Genomic DNA, 21,446 nt, shown 5'->3' on the forward strand with positions numbered 1-21,446 from the left:
CCATGGCATGCCAGTCATGGAGATCTTTCAGCGGCAAGTTTGGAAATCTATGTGAGGTACAACAGCCGGGTCTCCTAAAAAGGCAGAGGGGCCGCCAGCTCTGCTGTTAATCCAGCCCTGCACCCCCACTCCCCTTTCCCTGACTGGGTTATATTTGAGTGTTTGAGTATTTGATTTTTATTTCTTGGCAAAACCAAGGGGAGGCTGAGACTAAAGGCGGACGTGGCCTGACAGGGGCCTCAGCCATCCGATTTACAGCGTACCTAATAACACGTCTGTTCACAAATTTGAGCATAATAGCACAATCGTAATAGAGAAGTAGAACAAAGCAAAGTCATTACTACATTTCCTATGTATTATATGAGGGTGAAATGCTCGTTGAGTTCAATAATATCCTCAGTTCTTTTCACTACCTTCCCTACCTAACTGAATCACTCCCCCCCAAGCCTTGCACCACTAGTGCATGTTGCGGCAATTTTTCCTTTACTGGACAATTTATTTATTTATTTATTTATTTATTTATTTATTTATTTATTTATTTATTTATTTATTTATTTATTTATTTATTTATTTATTTATTTATTTATTTATTTATTTATTTATTTATTTATTTATTTATTTATTTATTTATTTATTTATTTATTTATTTATTTATTTATTTATTTATTTATTTATTTATTTATTTATTTATTTATTTATTTATTTATTTATTTATTTATTTATTTATTTATTTATTTATTTATTTATTTATTTATTTATTTATTTATTTATTTATTTATTTATTTATTTATTTATTTATTTATTTATTTATTTATTTATTTATTTATTTATTTATTTATTTATTTATTTATTTATTTATTTATTTATTTATTTATTTATTTATTTATTTATTTATTTATTTATTTATTTATTTATTTATTTATTTATTTATTTATTTATTTATTTATTTATTTATTTATTTATTTATTTATTTATTTATTTATTTATTTATTTATTTATTTATTTATTTATTTATTTATTTATTTATTTATTTATTTATTTATTTATTTATTTATTTATTTATTTATTTATTTATTTATTTATTTATTTATTTATTTATTTATTTATTTATTTATTTATTTATTTATTTATTTATTTATTTATTTATTTATTTATTTATTTATTTATTTATTTATTTATTTATTTATTTATTTATTTATTTATTTATTTATTTATTTATTTATTTATTTATTTATTTATTTATTTATTTATTTATTTATTTATTTATTTATTTATTTATTTATTTATTTATTTATTTATTTATTTATTTATTTATTTATTTATTTATTTATTTATTTATTTATTTATTTATTTATTTATTTATTTATTTATTTATTTATTTATTTATTTATTTATTTATTTATTTATTTATTTATTTATTTATTTATTTATTTATTTATTTATTTATTTATTTATTTATTTATTTATTTATTTATTTATTTATTTATTTATTTATTTATTTATTTATTTATTTATTTATTTATTTATTTATTTATTTATTTATTTATTTATTTATTTATTTATTTATTTATTTATTTATTTATTTATTTATTTATTTATTTATTTATTTATTTATTTATTTATTTATTTATTTATTTATTTATTTATTTATTTATTTATTTATTTATTTATTTATTTATTTATTTATTTATTTATTTATTTATTTATTTATTTATTTATTTATTTATTTATTTATTTATTTATTTATTTATTTATTTATTTATTTATTTATTTATTTATTTATTGTTGCGGAGTAACCGCGCGTACAAAACCAATCAGGTTACTGCTATCGTTTCGTGAAATGAATTTTTATCTACTCTAACTTACCATTTCGAGCGTGTGTGAAGACACTGAAGGGGCTTAAGATTAGACGTGGTGGCTGAGTAGTACCATATCGCACTATTGATCACGCTCTCATGGCTTCCCGCCTCCTGCTTCAGTGTATTTTCTTCTTCTTTTTCTTCTTTTTGTGTGTGCGGAAGAAACTGATACACCCGTGGGCACTAGACTTCAGCATTTATCAAAAATAACCCAGATAGTCCAAATTAATTCGTAGCCAGCTCTATTTTTACAGCACCAACTCCGATCTGAAGGCTGAGTGAGACGGCCGTCAACATTTGTTTTATTTCTGAGGTAGTGGTGAAGCCATTGGTAGATAGACGGATGGAGAATCACATTTATATCCGTTTTGTTTTCTATCGTGACTGCTTCAATTTGTAATGATATAAATATTTTGTTGAGTGGTCTTGTGCGTGTTAGCTTAAAAATTGCTAGAAATAAACAGTCTGGAAACAACGATAGCACGAGCGGCCATGTTTTAGAATTTTCTTCTGCGTGTCTGTACATAGCTTTTCCATTTCAAACCTATAAACTCTTTTTGCAGCTCCGCCTAGTTCAATGGCGCTTGTCCCGTGTAACTGTCTCTATTTGTGTCCCCGTCTAGTTCGCTTTTTACCATGTCGAAGTCGTATCACCAACTAGCCCAAATTTCTGTCTTGAATAGATCAATGGGGGCACTCGGATTTTTTCAGCGTGTGAAGGCGCGGTTTTAGAAGACAACACGTTTGGGCCAGTGAGAAACGAATATTGTTTCCTCAGTTCTCCCTATATTTGTGTTCCTTACACCAAACCTTTTTCTATTAGCATCCTTACTCATCTCAGAAGCCGATTCTCACGTCTGCGCTGATAATTTGTATGTGTACTGTAGCACCGAAAATAGTCTGCAACATAATTACTCCAAGTCGGAGCAGTGCCGGATTCGAAGCTCCAAGAGCGACCGTTTGCTTCGAGATAAACGAAAGGACCCCACAGCCATTTTCTTATGGCTGAAATGCGCGCGAAACGCTTTGCATCCCCCCACCCTCTCCACAGCATCTGCTAGATCCGCTCGTTATGACGAAATCACGTCAACCTGCGAATGTTTGATAAATGATAATTTGATAAATGAAGTGGAAAGGGGCGTTCACAATAAGAAATCACGACAAAAATGCCAGAAATCTGGCCAATTGCCTTGTTGCAAAAGCGGATTTCGTACAAACACGTGTGAAAGTTTCCTCGGGAAGATTGTATCAGTGAAGTAAAAAAACTGACGCAGCATTGATCCTTCGCAGATAATTATCTGGGTAAATTCGGTTTAAATTGTTTCCTTGGTCGAGGTGCGCGTAATAAGTGGTATCACAGCCACTTGGAAGCCGCCATTCCATCTCGATTTAATTATGGGGTGGCAAAGAACTGCTACCGTGCAATAGTTGAAACCAAAGTAGGACTGCTGCCACACGCGTCCAGACTTAACGTTTGGTGGCGTGTCAATGTATGGTTACTTCGGGGCGATAGTTAAAAATTACGCGGTGGGATATGTGATTACAGTGACATTATGGTTTAATCATAGTTTCGTATTTATGAGCTGAGTGTAATTCGCGAACCCTCTTCCTGTCCTCTCTTACCACCCCCGTCATTCTCTCATTCATTGTCACGGTCGAGTAATCCACACTGCTCCCATTTCCACTGCTTGACGCACGAGTAACTCTTCTGAAATATCTATTTTGTCTGGCCGTTTAACCGCTGGGCTTGGCGTAAGACAGTTGAGAGGAACAGACATGCTGGAATGCGGGGGTAGTTCGCCAAACACACGAATAGCATTAAACGTCCGCTGCACAGGAGACAATTTTCAACGTTAGAAAAGGTTGCTGTCGAAATACTTCTTCGACATTTGCTCGGCTGTAACGTGTGGCGAAATTGGTTAGATCCTGTAAGTGGCGCCCATGGCGTACTGAAAGCGCAGGCACGTGAGCAAACTGCTCGGGCAAAATGGTTTGCGCATGAGGCGGCGCCGTGAGAAGAGCAGATTTTCCGCAGCAGACACATTGAATTTAGACACTGTCCGCGGTTCCAGTGGGCGTGAAAGAAAAAAATTAACACCAACAAAAGATAGCAGGGGAGCGTAGGATTTGCAAATCTGCGCATAGTGTTCGGCAACACGTGGAGCCACTAAAGCGAGCTCGGAATGCAGCAACGGACGAGTGGGAGCTCAGCAAGCTCTCCTGTGTACTCTGCGTGTCTAGGCCATTTTAATGCTAAATATTTGTACGTGGACTCAACGAGCAAAACCGAATGTCTGCCTGTAACGCTTGATGTGTCACTGTACACACTCTTAATCTGGATCCACATAAGATCCACTTAGTAACTGGAACTTTTTTGCAAAAAAGTTCCACTTATATATTTGGAACCGTGTTCCACATACCCTGAAAATGTAAGTGGAACAGTGCACCACATATTTTTGCAGCTAAATTATCTGGATCGGCGTTCCAAATAAAAGTATACGGATCACTGTTCCAAATAAACGGGTAGTGTAAGTTACTGGAACACTGATCCACGTAAAATGATTATGGATTTATCCGGTGCGCCGTTCCAGGTACCTTCAGACCAGCTATTTATATAAAACGGTGTTCCGATAGACGTTGAGAAGCTGTCTGTGGGACTCCACTTTTCCAATATATCTGCTTTCCTGTTGGTATAAACTGAGGTCATTTGCCAGGCTGGCGGATGCATTGGTATCAGAAGGAAACAGCAAGCACCATTCTAACGCAGCCTTGACATATGGCCCACAGTGATACCAACAATGGGAAAACAATGGTAAACAGCGTGGTCCCTGACAGTTCCCAACAGTTGCCTATCGGAGCACAGTTCTATATAAAAGCTGGTCTGAGATACCTGGAGCGGCACACAGAGACTTTGACTTCACCCGCCGCATCCTGTTCTGGGTTTTGGCTGCATGTAAAAGAAACAAGACTCGCATTAAAATACATACCAAACCAACTATTAGCACTGATACAATGCTTTTCAAAACACTAAGCAAATTTTATTCGCTCGTATTATTGCGTACATTTGAGATACGGAGGCATATCTGTTCCCACTTGGGCAGAAAATGACCAGCGTACAGGATCAAATGCCAAAACGATATCAAGTGACCAAAACGATCTAAGTGGCATTTTCCTATTTTCCCTAATATTTACCATTCTTTTTTGCTAAAGAAACACGGGTAATAAAGATGGCTTTAAGCGCAACCGCGTCACAAACAGACTTGTACATCTACCCTCGCACTAACTCAAAAAGCATTACACAACAGTGAACAGAAAATATGCTGTTTTATCACATGAAATCAGGTACCGCAAATGCGGAAGTACCCACAGCGCTTGCCATACCATGTTTACGCATCCCGGTTCCAAAACATGCAGTTTGCTATTAAATTGTAGGGAAAAGCCAAAAATACAAGCCATACACGGTTGGATTATCACAAGACCTGCAAGAGTGTAGGAAAAGAACACCGGAGCCAATACTAACACTATAACATTTGCACAGAAAAACTTATCGGAAGCATGTGGCACTATTGCATAACTAAAACACACCATATATCAATATCAAGCTAACTGTAGCCAAAACCGACTATATACGCGCCCTGAAAGAGCCTTTCACTGAAGCCGCGTTGCTTCCCCGACAATATGTAGCTATTTAAAATAACTTATCCAAAAAAAAGCTCATAGCACCCAGTGTGAATCTTACAAAATTTTACAAACCAGATAGCTCGGAGCATGTTACGCATTTTAAAATTTAACAAGCAGCCTAACTCTAAAGACGTTATTAATTCCCTCAAGAACAATTCAGACATCCCAAATAACCAAGCCAGGTAGCGTTGAAACATACATGTAACCAATTTTACCAAGCGAACTTGGAAGCATTTTTCCAGCCGGAACATTTATCTCAGGTAAAATTCACAGTTGCGTGCTATACAAACCCTACTATCATGACGACAGTATGCTTGTGACCAAAGCACTGCCTCTAACAAGCAAGAAATGCAACTTAGTCCAAAGTAAACAACTTTTTCAAGCCAAATATGTATATTTCGCATTCTTCTAGGGCTTAGGTGTCAGCTAAGATACAGTACAAAAATTGATTAATAAAGCCCCAAACCGTCTGTGTAAATAATTACTCTCACGTTTGCATCCATCAACAGCAGCACTGCCATGGAAAAAAATTTCGAGCTGCACTTGAATAATAAAAACGTTACAGTGCAGTGCCATTAACTACATTAACAGAGTAACCGAGTAGCTGCAAAGGCAGCCTGCGCTTTGTGCCAATGAAAAATTGCAAAGGAAAGCACGACTTCACTTTTGCTATTGACATGCCGCTTGCATCTACCAATAATTGAACCACGACATATCTTTCCGAATAGGCTTCACCGTCTAACAATAATTTAAAACCCCAAGTAGAGTGACCACATCAAGTCTTTCAACAGAGCTTTCAACTTAAATGACACCAGGCCACTTTTAAATGGCCAAGAACTCTCTGCAAAAGTCCCAAGAACTCTCCAAAGTCGCATAAGTTTCAGGAGATTAAGATGAAATATACGGCGAGGAGGATGACAACATCTTCATGTGACAACGCAGGCGGAAAATCCATGACGTGTTTCTTGCAGACAATATTTACGCTGCCATTTTCTTCTCTCAAAATAACTGGACCTCGAGAATAACTGGACCACGTCATGTACCTTTAAGGAAGGAAGAAGAAAATTTTGTTAGACGATGGCTTTAAATGAGTGAGTTGCTTAGGATACCCCTTTTATAGCACAGTAATCGATTGAAATAGCGATTTCTTGGTTTCCTTTCTGGGAATGCTGCTAACAATGTACAAACAATATTAGCACAGACTGTCAATGGCCGTTCTCTAATTCTGGAAAGCAACCGCACTGGGCGCGGCCGTGGTGCCGTATTATCACAGCAGCAACTCTCAATGTGAAAGCAAAATGTTTGCAAAACTTGAATGCAAAATAATAGTTTTTTTTGTCCACATGTTGCAGCATCCGAAACAGGCTGAATGTGAAGGTATTTCCCAACATTGGAGTTCACGATTTATTTTTAACAGTACGATTTTGCTACAAAGAAAACTACCACAAATTCAGTCCCGCAAAAATAAAATGCCAGCTTCAATAAACACTACCATAAATTGAGTCCCACAAAAACAAAATGCCAACTTACCCAACTAAAATTGAGATGCAGGCGTTCCTGGCAGGGCCTCCTCGGAGTGCATTTCCAGGAAAGTTTTGCCAACGTGTTCCCGAAAGCTCTTACTGTCGTTTTCACCTACAGGCCAAGTTGTCACTGAAATGGTGGTCCGAAACCATTACGTATATTGCAACTACCTAAAAAGGGACCATCAAAGTTCCAGAACTGGGAGTGCGTACTTACTTGTAGAATGCAATGATTTCATCCCGTACAACGGCTTTCATGTGTTTCCTTTTTGTGAACACACGCCTTCAAGAACGGTGAACACACGCCTTCAATAACCATGAAAATGGCAGTATGCATTCCTTGTTCCATTGTATTAAGTCCCGGTCCGCCCTATTTCCTAGAAAATAAAAACAGTATAAAAATATCGAAGCATAAATTTACGCTTCCCTCTAAGAAGGGAGTACTACAAGATCTCGTACAATGCCTGATTAGTTGTGCTAAAATGTATTTTGCAGCACGAGCCCTGGTAACGTTTTCAGGCGAAACATAAAAATATTTGAACATTTTTAGGCTCACCTGTCATTGCTCCATGCGGTGTGGTGAACGTCTGTATAATACGCAACACTCAAGGGGCACTCTTTCGTGGCTTTATGACTTCCACAATGCATTCATAATCTGCCACACTTGTCACGACGACGCCTCGGCGTGCCGAAGATGTCTTCAGCCACAGTGAATGACACAGCCATGATTTCAGAGGTATATGTAAGGAATGGAAATAATTCGTTCTAATTTCTGGTCTTCAGACAAAGGAAAACAATTGTCGCAAACTGCCAGTGTAGAGACAAATGTCTTCACAGTCAGCCATCTGGACAGGTCATACAGATCGAATACAGAATGTAGCAATCTGCTTTCGCACTATATTTTCTAAGTTCAAGGAAGCACAGAAATGGGTTAATGTTGGGTGCACATAGTGATGCAAGAACTTATCACCTGAGCGTTGTCGGAAATTATTTCGACTCTCGGGTTACCACCGACATTGACGGCATAAAAATGCAAGAGTGGCTTATTTCTAACGCGGTTCGTGAAGTAGCAACCACTAATTATGGATATTGGATAATTATCCTGAAGTCTCAAGTTACCACTGACATTAACAGCATATAAACGGCAGCACACTTTCTATATACCCGCTGCGTGTTTCCACATTTCTTCCCCTCTACAAAAGAGACGTTGTTACTGCGGTACTGCTAAGACAACAACTGTCCCTTCCATTTCTGTACACTTCAGGCAATGTTATTTAAAATAGATCATCTCAATTGGTCAAAGGAATTGGAAGAAACATGGAACATAAACATGAAACATGGAATCATGGAACAGATAAACGTAAGATGACGCCTTGAAAACACATCAACACAACTCGAAATAGCGTCTACCTTGCGCGCAACGGGCAAGGTCGAAGACTCCCGGTCTGGTAAGCACAGTAAATGCATTCTACTCAGCAGACTAACACAACGCCGCAATTACCACGCAAGTTTTAAAAATACCAATAAATATAAGGACGGACACTCCGACAAACTTGCTTGGAAGTTGTACACTTGAGCACGCGCGATTATCGCGAGCGACTAACCCGAGAAGATTCGCTACCGCAGAGATACACAGCAACCGTCAATATACAACTAAGCAAAGCCACACAGTAAGGGAAAATCCAATCATGAACGCGCAAACCAGCAACTTCCTTATAGCAATGGCTAACGTACGCAGTCAGAAATGTCCAGCCGACTCTGACCCACGAACGCGGAAGTTTTGGTAAATTACGGCTGCAAACGTTTCTCCAACACAAAATGTTACACGCCGCGACCACAAGCATGGACGACACACGAATAACGGGCAGAGAAGCGGTATGTTTATCGGACGCAGTTAACAAGGATGTCACTGAACAACAACCGTTACCAGCACATAAATAAGCAGCACTGACCTTTTTTGCGCCTCCTGGCAAAACTCCACTTCGTCGAACAGGAAATACAGCCCGGGGATATGAAAAAATTCCCAGTTGCACGCCGCTACACGCCGCAATCAACCCATTCAAACTGCCAACGGGACGGCGGTAACGGTTCTCGCCAGCGTGACCGAGAATTTCTTTAGTAAATATCAGGCGCATCGCACGAGCAATTGAGAAACCCGCTTGGGAATGCCACTGGTGGCGCTGCATGCGGAAGACCATAAAATTAGCGGAGGGAATCTTGGAAGATGGGAGCGCTGCTGTCGTTTAAAGTGTTGACGCAGTCCCGATTTTCATCCGTCGTCGTCGTACCCGTTGCAGCCCCACTGTACCGTGAATCAACGCAAAAACAGCTCTGCCGTGCTGCTGCTGACGCATGCGCATGGAATGCGCTACTGGAGTGGCGGTCCATGAGTGGCGGTCTTTTCCTCATGGCTTCGGCAAACTTTCGTTCTCGCGGAGGCTTTGGCGATGCGCCCCCATAAGAGCTCATACAAACTCGGCATACGTGATGGCTTTTATTTGATTCGGAAAACGGGCATATGCGTCTAAGCGGACGTTTACGCCCGCCGAGGCCGAAACAAAGCTCAGATAATAGCCGCGTTAGCGCGTAAATACTGGTTAAAGTTGTTTCTCGCGGAGGGCCGTGAGTGCGTGCGATATCCGAGCTTAACTTTGGATGACAATTTCTGCGTTACTGTGAACAATGAACGCAAAAGGGCGTGGCTTCATTTACTGTTTTTCTTGACAACAAGCCTTTCCGTAGTCAATAAAATATACAGCGCCGCTCTTAGATACCCACGTTTTATAAAGCTACTTACAGCTAATTAGCGAGTAATAATACATCGGCCCGTTTCCCAGCCCTTTTCCCTCCTGAACACCAATACTATAGGAAAACAGCAACTGGGGAAGCAGCTGGAGAAGGCGGATCATTCAATGAACTTCAATTACTATGACAAGACACAACAACAGCAAGTTAACTCTTGCGCATTTTTGCCGTTACTGCACAGCAAAATTAGGAATTACAATGTCATTTCAGCATTAATACATACGAAATAATGCAGGTATCAATTGGTATATTTAGTTGTCCAAGTTTAGTTCCGTTCACCCAATCAACCGCTCCCTGCAAAGGGGCTTTTGTTTTTGCTTGTGGAAATTAAAAGGGACTCACCTGTTAGCATTCCTATCGGACTTACTACGTCATGACCAACGGACTTAAAAACCATCGTGCACCAATATGAATAGTTTTACAAATACATACCGATATTCACAACGGCCTAGTTTGCTTATATTAGATATATGTCGCTTCTATACTGAAACAAAGACATAAAACTCTCGCATGGTAGACCGCTAGCGCTTTCCAGTGAAGACTGGATAAACCAAAATGCGTTTCTTTTTTTTTTTTTAACTCTGCAAAGAAATGATATACAGCAGACTCCCGTTAAGACGAACCCGATGGGACCGTTAAAATGTATTCGTATTATCCGAAATTCATCTTAAGCGGAGGTGTATTGCATTGTGGACGTTACAAGAGAAAAATGTTGGGGTTCTTAATCAGTGTTCGTTTTAACCAAGTTCGTCTTAACGAGGGTCTACTGTATTTCTAGAAGAAGCAAACCGGGTCGTTAGTGTCATCTCTGTGAATTTGTAAAACTTCTTGTATCGGTACATGGTGCTTTTGAATTAGTAAGTCTCATGAATTTGCGTCATGAATTAGTGAGTCCCATATGAACTGGATCAGGTGAGTCACCCTTAATAGCATGCACGAGACGAAAAATGCTAACGAACATCCAAGCATATATAACTGCATGCGTGACATGCTGCGTGCAGTGTGAAATGCGGCACAGTCGGTTAACACTATGTATATACCGCATCAGGGCATAAATAACGTGGACTAAGTACCTATTTTACAGCATATTGTAGCCATTTATACGTTCCTGTAAAGCACTTAAAATTGTGCACGTACTACAACACAGCGAGCTGATGGCTGAGCATTGAGCAAAAAACAATGTTTATGCGACGCTTTGTGAACCAAATGCAGAACATGAATTGTCTCAACAACTATATATATTTCTTTATGAGGTATCCACAAAAGCCCAATGAATTCTTCAACACTACCGCGGCTCTGTCCCAAACGCAGAAGGAGAACCTGAGAACATCTGGTCCTTCTCAAATTCAAGTCATTGGTAATTTCAGACGTACTGCGCGTCTGCAATTAGCAAAAGACGATATTCACTAAAGCGGTTTGAGCGCCGCAGACAACCTGAGAAGGGTTCGTGGAATTTCTATTTTCGCTAAGATACCCTTTTCTCGCACCTTTCATGCTTTGTACAGTGTTGTTATAGCAGTGGACATATTTTTTTTCTGTCAAATAACGTCACTAAAAATACGTCTTAGCCGTCTTATATAAGTAAACTGCTCTAAGACAGTTCCATAGATATCGACGAAGTTTAGTAAACTTTATGTGGTGCGTGCGTGTGTGCGTGTGTGACTGCATGCATGTGTGTGTGTATGTGTGGGTGCGCGGGTGTGCGTTCGTGTCTGTATCTATGTCTGTGGGCGTGTGCGTGCAAGTGCTTGTGCGTGCACTTGTGCGCCAAAGCGCGTCAAATATATATGTCGTTCATTGTTCCAGTTAATGCACGATTTAGTGCATACTTCACTGCAGCGCACAAATTATGTGGAACAAGACACGAGCAAAAAATATACAAAAGCACTGTCCAAAATTTTTACTGGGACATAAGTGGAACAGTAACTGGAACGGCCGACAGCGCATCCCCTCATTTATTCGGTTCCACATAATAACCACAAACCTAAAGAAAACAAATGCACAGTTCCAGATAAGATCCACTTATATCTCTCGTTCCAGTTATTCTTCGTTTAGATCCAGATAAAAATATGTGGATCGCCCCGTTTAACTGGAACTTACATGGAACCAGATTAAGAGTGCACGAATGGGTTATTTGAATGCAAAAGAATGAAATTTTCCATTAGGAGAAAATGCGGCGTCTGGTGTCGGCGTGGCCCAAAGTTGGCCTGAAAAATGACCGAATGCACAGTCTCAATAAAAGCAAAGAAGGAAAAAATTAGAGGGTTCTGGGATTCAAACCCGAGACATAGGAATGGCGTCCAACACGCATTCCATGCACCATCGGCCAGCTTTGACTTCAGGAAAAAGCTTAAACTAGGGACTTCATTGAGGTTTCTAAACGTTGGCTAAATCGTGGTCGACTCTGAGGGAAATGCACCAGATGGTAACATGGCAGCCTCGTGAGGTGCCTGATGTACAGGCGTAGTGTTTCAGTAGCCACATACGTTGCTATTGGGGGTTCCTGAGGGACGCATCTGGTGCCTACTATTGATGCACAACACGACAAACCAAGACACGTACGCAGAGCCTGCGCCTGGATGCTCTGTATTACCCGAAACTTAGTGGATGCCGTGGGGCAATCTTTCGCAAAAAAAGTATTGGAAATTGCTGGCAAGCTGTAACGAAAGGCTCCGAAAAATTTGCGGAACACAGCTGCAGCATTCCTCTTACCGATGTTCCCCACGTCTTTCCGGCAAGAAATCTGAATATGTGCACAATGGCGGTGAGTTTCTTCTTAAAGACAGTCTCATGTACGCTACATGAAACGTCTCTGTCGATGATAATCCCAGAGACAAGCGCTTGTCTCTGTGTCCTTCTTTCGTACCTTGTGTACTTTTTGCGCTTTACTCGTGAGCTATTTTAACCACATCATCCTATCTCACACTTCTTATCTTTCCCTACCCGACTGCGCTCATTGTCACATCCCTCTCAACGCCTACCACCTCGTCTTCTTCTGCCCCCAACACCCACACCCCCGCCCCTCCTCTTCCCCGCTTATTGTCAAGAGATCCAGAGGCAAAAGGTCCAAAGAGTCAAAAGGTCCAATAATCACGTGACAGCCGAGTCAAAAGATCCAGCAGGTCAAAAGGTCCAACGTCGGCCCAAAGGTCCAAAAAGTCAGAATATCCAGCGAGTCAAAGGATCCAAAGCGAGTCAAAAGATCTAACGAGTCAGGAGATCCAATGGGTCAAAAGGTCCAATAATTCCGAAGCTGCGTCAGAAGGTCCAACGAATTATGAGAACTTCCGGAGCCATAGCTAGGATATGCAATTTATAGACTACATCATTTTATTGTATTTTTAGTGTTGTTTTGGCTCCAATACTTAAACTTTCACTTCTAATATGTAGAAGCTATGCACTTGGGGCTCCGCATTAAGCCGTGGCTAATTTGAACGCTATGAACAACACCATTCATCAAGCTTGTCTTTATTTCTCATTATTTTCTCAGGTTCTTCTCCTTTCTCGTTCCTCCTTCATTGGATACTATTACATTAGAATAATTTCGTAGTTATTGTGTAGATGAGCGTCAGTGATGTCAACGAGCCACAACCCCATGTCGCTCATATTCGGCTACGCTGCGCTGACTTTTATGATTGCTGCTGAAAATATTCCGGACAAATGTTCTTGCATCTTGCTTGTTAATTAAAGTCAACATCCATCAAATAAATGACCATTATATGGCTCATGATTACACCCCCAAAAACTCAAGAGTTCGAATATCAGTGCTACATTGCTTCACTCGGGGAAGCTGGTTACCTGGTTTCCAGGCGATCCGAGTGTAAGCACGTCATGATAACCTGAAACCGCTAGTTGCAGTCCGCGTGCCTCTTCTTTTTGACACTCTCGATAATGTAGTGCCAACTCCTGCTTGTGTGGCTTCGCTTTCATAAGTGATTTTTCCCATTTGTGCAGCTAAAGAGGTACAGGCGGTGGGGAGCTGATGATGACATTGGTCTCGGATAAGAGCAAAGCCACGGCCAAAGTATGGCGAATATGCTTCAAAGAAGAACACCGAAAATTGCAAGTAAGCTCTCCTTTCAGCAAATTAAATCAATGTGTATTCCAGAAAGCATTAAAAATGCCTTTGGGTATTTCAAACCACGAACACACTAAACACATCGATGACCTGGAAATGGGGGTGACGCCGGAACCGCGGGGTAGAGAAGGTGCCCCTGATAACGCATTCGTAATAAGGCATTATGTGCGTCGTGTTATAAGCAAACAGAACACCACATGGTTGTAAAATGCAAAAAAATTACAAGTTCTTTGTGATTGAGTTAGAAAGTGACTGGTTCCTATCGCCTAGCGAAGGCGATCAATTACTCAGCTGTTATCACAGGTACTCGAAAGTGGAAAAACAAATTTTCCTTCACTGATTTTTAAACAAAAATATGGTGATATTAAGTCCCAAGAAAGACAACGATATGTGCAACAATAATATTATCTCAAAGCTACAGTTATTCCGGCAACTATTCCGCAGAGAAATAGTGCCACTTGGTAAGGCCGCATAAGCTTTTCACTACGTTTAAATAACGCAGAATTACGGGCAAGAACACGCGTAATAACTAAGTATGAATTTTGTGCCTGAAACTGCCCCGACGCACATATCTTGCTGCCTAAAACGCACGCGTGAATTGGTTTTTGTACCGAAAGCTCCATGTATCCAAAGGCCCTGAAACCGAAATGCGTTATACTGAAAAGACCGGATCCAGTAAACTACATTATTAATGTGCGCTTAACCATTGAGATAATTTCCCATGCCCATGATGCAAACGTATTTTTGTATGAGAGCACCATGCATATACTTAAAAGAAAAACTAGCATAAGGCTCGGAAAATGGTGCTGAGAACGAATGAACACGCTCCTTGTAGGAAAAACGAAGAGGCAACGGAACTATAGTCTTGACCCTTAGCAAACAAAAGTGCGCCAAGGTGAGGCCCATACAGAGACTAGATCACTTGTCTGGTCTTAGCCGCGTCAAAAGATAGAAGTCAGAAGGTCTAATATTGAAGCTCTTGACTTGTTGGACCTCTTGACTCGCCTTAGCCACGTCAAAAGGTCCAATACGAGTCAAAAGAGCCAATGGGTCGAAAGGTACACAGTGAGTAAAAAGATCCAATGAGTAAAAAGATCCAACGCGTCAAAAGATCCAATATGGGACCTTTTGACTCGTTGGATCTTTTGACTCTTTCGATCTCTTGACTCGTAATCCCTCTTCCCCTGGGCAGTGGGAGTCCGAGCTGACCAGCTGCGCACCGGAGCGCCAGGTCGCCCTTGTGTGGCGCGCCCTGAAGGCAGCCCGGACAAGAGGCCTCCTGGACTTAGGAGGGTCACCACGCCCTTCTACCCCTTCCTTTTGGCTTAATAAACGTTTTACCACCACCACAGGAAAATCTAGAGATTTACCAAACAGCTTCACTGTTAAAAAGAGTACTTGGCTGTTATTATTGTTTTCTCTCTGCCTGAAGGGAAGTGAGCGACCGCACCGCATTCTTAGAAAAAACAGAAAAGTTAGGAAGCGAGGGCTGCAAACTGAATGTCGCTTTTGGAACAATCCGTTAACAATGCTGCGCATGGCTAACGTCAAACAAGTGTCTGTTTGCGCAGGCGATGATAGGGTTTTTTAATGTTTTAATAGAAACGCTTTCACTAGCTTTTTTTTCTCTCAGTAGCCACAGAAGCATCACACAGGCTGGTTCAGAGAATATCCGGAAAATTACTTTCTACCATACGATCGCAACAACGCTAAAAGCCACAAAAGAGGATATTTTTTTCTTTTTTTTTTCAATACGAAAAGTAAAGCAACGGTTGGACAGAATAACAAAATATTATCCTGATTAACTTCCGCAGCCGCTTTAAATACGGCAAATTTGCCTCGCAGATTTTTGTTACATTCGCTTTCTCTTTCCTTACTTCTCGTAATGCACTTTTTTTGTCGAAATGAACTACGCTCACTACCAACCTAAGAATTTGAGTTGCCGGGCGAGAAGATGATCGAGACGCCAGTTGACTAAGAGTATCACTGGGTTGCACGACGCTGGGATGTTCAATTAAGTACAGGGCAAAACATAATCTCATTTTATCCGCTCACGTCACTTGATTCCCTTTCTGCCTTGTTTCTTTCGTAATTTATTCCAAGGGGCAATGAAGAAATGTATGCACACAGGGACGTTAAAAGAATACACGAAGGCTAGAAGGAGCAATGAAGGATAACATGAACAATTCGAGAACATATCTGCATTAGGCGGGAAAAGAACCAAACAGAAATGCCTTTTTTTCTCAACGGGGCGAACATGAGGAATCAGGAGAGTATCATGTGACAGCATAAATGCAGAGGAACTAACAAACACGTCCGGGTTATGTTTGTACGGACGTTACAACGTCGTAACTGAGGCAGTAAGTGGTCTAGCTTGTAACAAAGTACGGTGCTGACAAAGCTCCAAGATTCGGCTGGATCATGACGACGCTAGTAATCGCAGCATCGGCAATGTCTGAAGCCAGAGAGGTAATATCCCGGAAAAAAAGAGTTTTTTCCTCGAAGTTTTGCGACGCGAACGTTATTGAATTAAACCTGAGTATCACAGCGCAGGAGCCAAGGCGTTTCTCCACAGGCACGGCGGCCAAGGGAAACCAGATATCCTATTACAGCGGGGGCCTTTTTATTTTAATTCCTGGATACGGTTTTCCTCCTGTTTTTTCGGCGTCGAAACATAAATCCCAGCCCTGACCCCGCAAACTTTCCACGGCGATCGTACTTTTCTAGCCGAGCACGTCGACGAAACCACGATCACCAAGCTAGAAATTTCGGTCCAACCTTTGGCCGAAAACTCATGCACCCCGAAGCCATTTATTACAGGCGATCTTTCTTGGGCTACTTGAACGCGGAAATTAAGGTCTGTCTGTCTGTCCTTCGATTCAGCTGCTCGACCAAAGTTATTGCAGAGTTTGAACGAGACATTTATACGCCCGTAATCATATCTAAACATCCAAGTCCGGTGGCAATGTTCATACTTGTCAACATTGTCGAGCCAAAACAAAACATTATGCATATCTGAGGCGAAACATCAATGCATAACTGATATTTGCAGGGTTCTTTTAATAAAAATACGTGGATGTCTGATTTAATAAAGAAGATACGCCCAGAAAAATTTTTTTATTATTGATTGTAGGGTTTAACGCGCCGACGCAACGCAGGCGATGAGGCGCGCCGTAGTGGAGGGCTCCGGATTAATTTTGACCACCTAGGGATCTTTAACGTGCGCCGAAATCTCGAACACACGGGCGTTTTTGCTTTTCGCCTCCATCAGAAAAGCGGCCACCGCGGCCGGGAATCGAACCCGCGACCTCGTGCTCAGCAGCGCAACGCCTTAGCCACTGAGCCACCACGGCGGGTGCCCAGAAAAATACAAACACGGCCACCCGGGAAACCCCTAGGGGCATTCTAAGAAGTCAAGCGGCAATAGTAACGGATAGTTCATATAGATGGCGGGCGGGAGGCGTGTGGTGTAGGGTTCCCGTAGAGGTGTACTTGCCAGGGCCGCCTTCCATGTATCCAGGGTGGTAGGCTGCACACCGGATACATGGCCAACTCAAGCTGCTGAAGAGAGCGAAGATAGGCGAACTCACTACCGGGGCCCTGAACCTACGGTTCTACCCATGAATTCCACTCCATTCTATCCCCTACCACATTTTCTCTTTTTCCATTTTCTGAATGAAGTCAGTTCAGTCAGTAAGTCAGTTAAGGTTGCCTCGATTCACGCGCATCTCCGCGGTCGGCGACGCTGGCGTAGAGGCTCCCAGCGCAGAGCGGTAGAACGCGTCAAATTTAAATAGACTTGAACAAACCTCTCGCATATGTATCTCGCGAGGAGGGAGACGTAAGATGAAAAGCATTAGAGCGGCAAAGAGAAAGGAGGCGTTTACCTGGTATTGGCGCCAGACGACTATCGTCTTTCGACGGCATTTGGCATGAAGTGAGGAGATACGCGGCCATTTTTTTTTTGTTTCAACGGTTCATTTGACGCTTATTCGTTTTTAATCTCGTACAGAATGAAAGTAGTTGAAGATGTTGCGTGACAATGGAGGGGTGAACACCATGGGTGTCAAAGGTCCCGCAATCTTGTGGTGAAAGCGGCGTCAGTATATTTATTTCCATTCACTGTGTGTGGCACGACGCCGTCAAGCCTACATGCACGGTCAAGCCAACCACGCTGAAGCTCGTGGGAAGAAAGAGATATGCCTGATCCTATTGATGTCCAAACGAAGTGCATTTCCGTGCCGGAATTGTCTGGGAATGCCAAGTTCCTTTGAGCACCCAAGCAGCCGGTCCAGTAGCGAATTCTAGATATAGATTATATACACATAGCCGCGTAAAAAGAAAAAAAATATCAACGAATATGCGGCGGGAACGACAACGACCACTCCTATCCTTTTTATAGCGGAGCTGTTCATGGATTACTCTCTGTTTTTCTTTATTTTTTACAGCAAAGCTGTAAATGGCTAGGATCCAGCAGATCGTCTCCGGTCCCAGAGCGATGTAGGCAGGAATCGCTAGCCAACGTAGCGCCACGTTGCGGAGCCCACTCAAATCCCCGGAATCGTAAAACTGCGCGCCACACCCCCGGGGCATGGCAAGAATCATACAAAATTACAAAGGTCCTAGGGCCTTGATAGAGCATGCGCCGTGATTACCATACCCGCGCTATAATAAATTTCTACCCACAATTCCTGTATGTTTTGTAGCGTAAGCTACACTGGCCGAGGTTGAGCAGTTTCGCGTGTGCCGTGAAGGGCCGTTCTGCGCAAGCGCGAGGGACATTGGATGGAATTCGATTGGCTTGGCTTGGCTTGGCTTGGCTTGGATTGGATTGGATTGGATTGGATTAGATTGGATTTGGATTGGATTGGATTAAAGTGGATTGTGTCGGATTGTGCTGCGTCACAGCCGCGGCAGACGCACTGGCGCCGGCGCGTGCCCAGGTGTGCGCCTCAATTGCGCAGTAGCTAAGTCTGACGCTGCGTCGGAGCCGCTTGATAGCCGTTTCACGTGGCTTGTGAAGAGCCGTGCTGAGCATGCGCGAGGAGCAGTCACTTGACACGACTGGACTTTCAGTTAATAACCAAGAACAATTCTCAATCGCAAATTGCAAACAAACGTGTTTTGCTTCGTGCACCCCTTGGACTACGACCCAGTCAAACCTCACGGTGAGGCTCGGCACCGCAGCTTTGCTGGCCATCCCTCTTCACAGGGTGGAAGGGCTCTGAATTTTTTTTTTTTGCGTAGACCGAGAAAAGCCGCTCCCTTCCTCTTGACTTCGGCACACCATATCCCATTGGCCACCTGATATCCTCCGCCGCTTCATATCGTACGTATTGCTGCAAGAAGACGTCTTTCTAACAATGTGTTTAGGTTTCGAGGTGAAGCCCACTTTACCAAAATGGATGTAAGGTTGGTTTTCGTAATCTGGCTTTCCATATGGTGTGTTACTCTGGAGAGAGAGAGAGAGAGAGAGAGAGAGAGAGAGAGAGAGAGAGAGAGAGAGAGAGAGAGAGAGAGAGAGAGAAGACTTTATTATTTTCAGTAGGTTTAAGGGGTCGGGGTGGCCGCAGGCTCCAGCCTGGCGGGGACTAGCATAGCCCTGTCCACGAGGGAGAGTTGTGTCCCTAGGTCAGAGCTACCCAGCGCCCCCTCCCACTGCTCGTCGGAGGAAATTAGAGGGAAAGGGTCTTTAGGGCAGCCCCACATGGAGTGGGGTACAGTGGAGCGTGTGCCACAGGCAGGACAATTGGGGGAGGGGTAAAGGGACGGGTGGATGTGGTGAAGTACCGCTCGGCAAGGTAGAGTGTGAGTCTGGAGGAGTCGCCATGTGCGTTCCTGCGCGTGGGTGAGCTGAGAATGGGCAGGGGGGTATTTGCGGCGGGCGAGGCGGTAATGACTGACAGTGTCGTGGTAAGTTGTCAGTCTGTCCCTGGCAGATCTGGCCCCATGGTAGGGAACGAGGCTGGGGCCCACTGGGATTGTAAGTCCTCGAGCGACGACGTGGGCTGCCTCATTTCCCCCGAGGCCGGCATGAGCCGACCTCCAAATTAGTTCTACCGGAGAGGTTGGGGAATTTTAAGCCAGAATTTTGAGGGCGAGTGGCGAAATAAGGCCACGAGCGAAATTTTGAACTGCCGTTTGAGAATCTGAGATTATAATTGCATGGGTCGGCTTGTGTGACAGCGCTAGCGCTATTGCCGCCTCCCCCGCCTCTCCGGGATGAGGGGTGTTAGCCTACTCACAAAGATAAAAATAATATGCGTCAATGTTAACGAACGCGGGTGAAGGAGACCACCGAAGATGATCTGGCTGCGAGCGGCAATCGTAATTGCGATGCTCATTGGGACCCCAAATACCATGAGTTGGAAAACGCAAGACGTCGTAATAGCTACAATACGGCTAAATGCGTTTCGATGCAACGGCGCTGTTTAAGAGGTACTTTGTGGCCAACCCGAAAACAGCTCTATTGGATATCCACCTTCCCAAGGTGAAATGGAACCAATTTTGTATTACCGAGAATGTGTCCGTTTAAACAATAGGTAAAACTCGCAGCGGCCGTGCAGGTTTGAAGCGAAAAAATGCTACTGCGTATTGAATAAAGCATTTCCAATACACCTACCCGGAAGTCAGTCGGGTAACTTTCTTACTGCAGCCTGCGGGTCTATCAAAGTTCTTCAAAAATACCAACCAGCATTGGAATCTTGCTTGCTTGGTGTGAGCATCTGGAGACCTTTGATCAACCTGATCTGCTCCTCTATAATATCAACTAGCATAGGAATCTTGCTTGCTTGGTTTTAGCACCCAGACACCTTTGATCAACCTCATCTGCTCCTCGCGGGCCTTCGATAGACTACGCGTCACAGTGCGGGTAAACTTTTCTTCTGTTGAGCTGTACCTATACAGGCACAGCCTTGGCGTATGGTACCACACGTATAGCATAATCCATTTCCACGGAAAATCTTTCCGACTGTTACCCGGTTCCCTTGGCGGCCACACGACCAAAGGCGGGACTCTATAGGGCACCTTGAACACGCCCCAAGGTTTGGTTTTATACAAGCATCCATTGCTCTCTCTCCATCCTTTGTCCCACACAGCCTCTTCCTCATCGCTTTCTTTGAATCTCGCTTCGTTTCCAAGCGGATATTTTGTCTTGCCTTTTTTATATACCGCAAAGGAAAAGCACCTCGTATGGATTTAAAGAGCCACTAGATTTGACATTGTGACAAAAAGAACCCGGAACAATGCCCCCTAAGGTGAAATCTGGGAAGGGGTGAAGCATGCATGAAGTGCATAAGTGTATTATGGGCGCCTTGGCGTTTTTGCAACGGGGATGAAACCCGTGGGGGAACGAGGTATACAGCTTTGCTGTAAAAGTCTCTTGTCTTTGAAGCACGAAGCTGTCCAGCGCGAGGCGTAAACTCCTGTCCCGGTGTTTTTTTTTTTTAGTACGCGTTACGCTCTAGCACGAGGCGTAAATTAATTTCCCGGTGTTTTAGT

General features: G+C 42.3%; 1 long non-coding RNA gene across 1 annotated transcript; it reads right to left on the reverse strand.

Annotated features, from left to right (window-relative positions):
- Positions 1-6,282: 6,282 nt before the first annotated feature.
- On the reverse strand, positions 6,283-9,097 carry LOC144159349 (uncharacterized). The gene is made up of 5 exons (XR_013320279.1): positions 9,016-9,097; positions 7,620-7,761; positions 7,281-7,440; positions 7,071-7,193; positions 6,283-6,583 (listed from the first exon to the last, which is right to left on the reverse strand). It is a non-coding gene; the product is annotated as an uncharacterized LOC144159349 (long non-coding RNA).
- Between the last annotated feature and the right edge of the window lie 12,349 nt (positions 9,098-21,446).

The sequence above is a fragment of the Haemaphysalis longicornis genome, unplaced genomic scaffold, assembly GCF_048455015.1.
Source record: "Haemaphysalis longicornis isolate Haplotype H1 unplaced genomic scaffold, Haemaphysalis longicornis Haplotype H1 scaffold_10, whole genome shotgun sequence".
Taxonomy (NCBI): Eukaryota; Metazoa; Arthropoda; class Arachnida; order Ixodida; family Ixodidae; genus Haemaphysalis; species Haemaphysalis longicornis.